Raw genomic sequence first — 5,615 nt, forward strand, 5'->3', positions numbered from 1 at the left:
CTAGGAATGTACTCCAGTGTTTTACAGTGACAGACCTGTACCCACCCGTACTGTACACCAGTGTTATACAGTGACAGACCTGTACCCACCTGTACTGTTACCCATTGTGTACAGTGACAGACCAGTACCCACAAGTGCTGTACCCCAGTGTTATACAGTGACAGACCAGTACCCACCAGTACTGTACCCCAGTGTTACACAGTGACAGACCTGTACCCACATTACTGTACCCGTTATACAGTGAGAAACCTGAACTCACCAGTACTGTACCCCTGTGTTATACAGTGGCAGAACTGTACCCACCAGAACTCTACCCCAGTGTTAAAGAGTGACAGACCTGTACCCACCAGTACACTACCCTTATTATACAGTGACAGACTTGTACCCACCTGTACTGTACCCCAGTGTTATACAGTAACAGACCTGTACCCACCAGTACTGTACCCCAGTGTTATACAGTGACAGACCTGTACCCACTAGTACTGTACCCCAGTGTTATACAGTGACAGACCTGTACCCACCGGTACTGTACCCCAGTTTTATACAGTGACAGACCTGTACCCACCAGTACTGTACCCCAGTGTTATACAGTGACAGACCTGTACCCACCAGTACTGTAACCCAGTTTTATACAGCGACAGACCTGTACCCACCAGTACTGTAGTCCAGTGTTATACAGTGACAGACCTGTACCCACTAGTACTGTCGTCCAGTGTTATACAGTGACAGAGCCATACCCACCAGTACAGTGCCCCAGTGTTATACAGCGACAGACCTGTACCCACCAGTACTGTACCCCAGTATTATACAGAGACAGACCTGTACCCACCAGTACTGTACCCCTCTGTTATATAGTGACAGACCTGTACCCACCAGTACTGTATCCCAGTGTTATACAGTGACAGACCTGTGCCCACCAGTACTGTACCCCAGTGTCAGTGACAGACCTTTACCCACCAGTATTGTAACCCAGTGTTATACAGTGACAGACCTGTACCCAGCAGTACCATACCCCAGTGTCATACAGCGACATACCTGTACCCACCAGTACTGTACCCCAGTGTTATACAGTGACAGACCTGTACCGACCAGTACTGTACCCCAGTGTTATACAGTGACAGACCTGTACCCACCAGCACTGTACCCCAGTGTTATACAGTGACAGACCTGTACCCACCAGTACTGCACCCCAGTGTAATACAGTGACAGACCTTTACCCACCAGTACTGTACCCCAGTTTCATACAGTGACAGACCTGTACCCACCAGTACTGTACCCCAGTGTTATACAGTGACAGACCTGTTCCCACCAGTACTGTACCCCAGTGTTATACAGTGACAGACCTGTACCCACCAGTACTGGAGCCCAGTGTTATACAGTGACAGAGCTGTACCCACCAGTACTGTACCCAAGTTTTATATAGTGACAGGCTGTACCCACCAGCTCTGTGCCCCAGTGTTATACAGTGACAGACCTGTACCCACCAGTACTGTACCCCAGTGTTATATAGTGACAGACCTGTACCCACCAGTACTGTGCCCCAGTGTTATACAGTGACAGACCTGTATCTACCAGTAGTCTACACCAGTGTTATACAGTGACATACCTGTACCCACCAGTACTGTACCCAGTGCTATACCTTGACTATTTCTAGGGCCACTTCCTTAAGTACCCTAGGATGTAGATTATCAGGCCCTGGGGATTTATCGGCCTTCAATCCCATCAATTTCCCCAACACCATTTCCCCACAAATACTGATTTCTTTCAGTTCCTCCTTCTCATTTGTGTCCTTCTTTGTGAAGACAGAACCAAAGTATGTATTTAATTGGCCTGCCATTTCTTTGTTCCCCATTATAAATGTTTGGTACAGGTCTGTCACTGTATAACACTGGGGTACAGTACTGGTGAGTACTGGTCTGTCGCTGTATAACAATGGGGTACAATCCTGGTGGGTACAGGTTTGTCACTGTATAAAACTGGGATACAGTGCTGGTGGGTACAGGCCTGTCGCTGTATAACACTGCGGTACAGTACTAGGGTACAGCTCTGTCACTTTATTACACTGGGGTACAGTACTGGTGGGTACAATTCGGTCACTGTACAACACTGGGGTACAATACTGTTGGTTACAGGTCTGCCGCTGTAGAACAGTGGGATACAGTCCTAGTGGGTACAGGTCTGTCTCTGTATAATACTGGGGTACAGTTTTGGTGGTACACGTGTCTCAAGGTATAACACTGGGGTACAGTACTGGTACATAGCTACATAGAGGATAGGAGCAGGAGTAGGCCATTCGGCCCCTCGAGCCTGCTCCGCCATTCAATGAGATCATGGCTGATCATCCAAATTCAGTACCCTGTCCCTGCTTTCTCCCCATATCCCTTGATCCCTTTAGCTTTAAGAAATATATCTAACTCCGTCTTGAATATATTTAATGAATTGGCCTCTACTGCCTTCTGTGGTAGAGAATTCCACAGGTTCACCACTGTTTGGGTGAAGAAATTCCTCCTCATCTCTGTCCTAAATGGCTTACCCCTTATCCTTAGACTGTGACCCCTGGTTCTGGACTCCCCGGCCATCGGGAACATCCTTCCTGCATCTAGTCTGTCTAGTCCTTTTAGAATTTTATAAGTTTCAATGAGATCCCCTCTCATTCTTCTAAACTCCAGCGACTGAATGCCCATTCGACCCAATCTCTCCTCATACATCATTCCTGCCATCCCAGGTATCAGCCTGGTGAATCTTCGCTGCACTCCTTCCATGGCAAGAACATCCTTCCTCAGATAAGGCGACTAAAACTGCACACAATACTCAAGGTGTGGTCTCACCAAGGCCCTGTACAACTGCAGCAAGACATCCTTGTTCCTGTACTCGAACCCTCTCGCTACAAAGGCCAACATATCATTTGCCTTCTTAACCGCCTGCTGCACCTGCATGCTTACCTTCAGCGACTGGTGCACAAGGACACCCAGGTCTCGTTGCACTTCCCCTTCTCCCAATCTATTGCCATTCAGATAATAATCTGCCTTCCTGTTTTTAACACCAAAGTGGATAACGTCGCATTTATCCACGTTATATTGCATCTGCCATGCTTCTGCCCAATCACCCAACCTGTCCAAATCATACTGGAGTTTCTCGGCATCCTCCTCACAGCACACACGCCCACCCAGCTTTGTGTCGTCTGCAAACTTGGAGATATTACATCTAGTTCCCTCGTCTAGATCATTAATATATATTGTGAATAGCTGGGGTCCTAGGACCGATCCCTGTAGTACCCCAGTAGTCACTGCCTGCCACTCGGAAAAAGACCCGTTTATTCCAACTCTTTGCTTCTTGTCAGCCAACCAGTTCTTTGTCCAAGTCAGTACCTTGCCCCCAGTCCCATGTGCCTTAACTTTACATGCTAATCTCTTATGCAGGACCTTATCAAAAGCCTTCTGAAATTCCAAATACACCACATCCACTGGTTCTCCCTTATCTATTCTACCAGTTACATCCTCAAAAAATTCCAGTAGATTAGTCAAGCATGATTTACCTTTTGTAAATCCATGTTGACTTTGTCCGATCCTCTCACTGTTTTCCAAGTGCTCTGCTATTACATCTTTTATAATGGACTCTAGCATTTTCCCCACTACCGATGTCAGGCTTACCGGTCTGTAATTCCCTGTTTTCTCTCTACCACCTTTTCTGAATAGTGGGGTAACATTAGCTACCCTCCAATCCATGGGAACTGTTCAGAATCTATAGAATTTTGGAAGATGACCAGCAATGCATCTACTATTTCTAGGGCCACTTCCTTAAGTACCCTAGAATGTAGATTATCAGGCCCTGGCGATTTATCGGCCTTCAATCCCGTCAATTTCCTTAAGACCATTTCCCTACAAATACTGATTTCCTTCAGTTCCTCCCTCTCATTAGACCCTATGTTCCCCGACATCTCTGGGCGGTTATTTGTGTCTCCTTTGTGCAGACAGAACCAAAGTATGTATTTAATTGGTCAGCCATTTCTTTGTTCCCCATTATAAATTCCACTGATTCTGACTGCAAGGGACCTACGCTTGACTTCACCGATCTTTTTCTCTTCACATATCTATAGAAGCTTTTAGTCAGTTTTTATGTTCCCTGCAAGCTTACTCTCATACTCTATTTTCCCCCTCTTAATTTATCCCTTTGTCCTCCTTTGCTGAATCCTAAACTGCTCCCAATCCTCAGGTTTACTGCTTTTTCTGGCCAATTTATATGTCCTCTCTTTGGATCGTATGCTATCCCTAACTTCCCTTGTTAGCCATGGTTGAGTCACCTTTTTTGTTTTATTTTTATGCCAAACAGGGATGAACAAATTCTGTGGTTCATCCATACGATCTTTAAATGTTTGCCATTGCCTATCTACCGTCAACCCTTTGAGTGACATTCCCTATTCAATCCTACCCAACTCGCGCCTCATACCATCGTAGTTTCCTTTATTTAAATTCAGGACCCTAGTCTCTGAGTCAACTACTTCACTCTCCATCTTAATGAAGAATTCGATCATATTATGATCGCTCCGCCCCAAGGGGCCTCGCACAACAAGATTGCTAATTAATCCTTTCTCATGACACAATACCCAGTCTAAGATGGCCTGATCTCTCGTTGGTTCCTCGACATATTGGTCCGGGAAACCATCCCGTATACACTCCAGGAATTCCTCCTCCACAGTATTGTTACTAATTTGGTTAGCCCAATCTATATGTAGCTTAAAGTCACCCATGATAACTGCTGTGCCCTTATTGCACGCGTGTCTAATTTCCCATTTAATGCCATCCCCAACCTCTGCGTTACTGTTTGGGGGTCTGTATACCACTCCCACTAATGTTTTCTGCCCCTTGGTATTGCTCAGCTCTACCCATACAGATTCCACATCATCAGAGCTAATATCCTTCCTTACTATTGTGTTAATTTCCTCTTTAACCAGCAATGCTACCCCACCTCCTTTTCCTTTTTGCCTGTTTTTCCTGATTATTGAATACCCCTGGATGTTGAGTTCCCAGCCTTGGTCACCCTGGAGCCATGTTTCCGTAATCCCAATCATACCATATCCATTTACATCTATTTGCGCAGCTAATTCATCCACCTCATTACAAATGCTTCTCGCATTAAGACACAAAACCTTCAGGCTTGTTTTTTTAACACTCTTAGACCTTTTAGAATTATTATTTACTGTGGCCATGTTTGATTTAGACCCTTGATTTATCTGACTGCCACTTTTGCTTTTCTCCTTCCTGTCTTTTGCTTCTATCTTGGTTTCCCTTTCACTGTCTCCCTGCACAGGTTCCCAACCCCCTGCCATTTTAGTTTAAACCCTCCCCCACAGCACTAGCAAAAACTCCCCCTAGGACATCAGTCCCGGTCCTGCCCAGGTGCAAACCGTCCAGTTTGTACTGGTCCCACTTCCCCCAGAACCGGTTCCAATGTCCCAGGAATTTGAATCCCACCCCATTGCACCATTCCTCTAGCCATGTATTCATCTGAAATATCCTTCTATTTCTACTCTGACTAGCACGTGGCACTGGTAGCAATCCTGAGATTACTACCTTTGAGGTCCTATTTTTTAATTTACCTCCTAACTCCCTATATTC

The sequence above is a fragment of the Somniosus microcephalus genome, unplaced genomic scaffold, assembly GCF_052327205.1.
Source record: "Somniosus microcephalus isolate GS21.2 unplaced genomic scaffold, FLI_Smic_1.0 unresolved_chr7, whole genome shotgun sequence".
In the NCBI taxonomy this organism is placed as follows: Eukaryota; Metazoa; Chordata; class Chondrichthyes; order Squaliformes; family Somniosidae; genus Somniosus; species Somniosus microcephalus.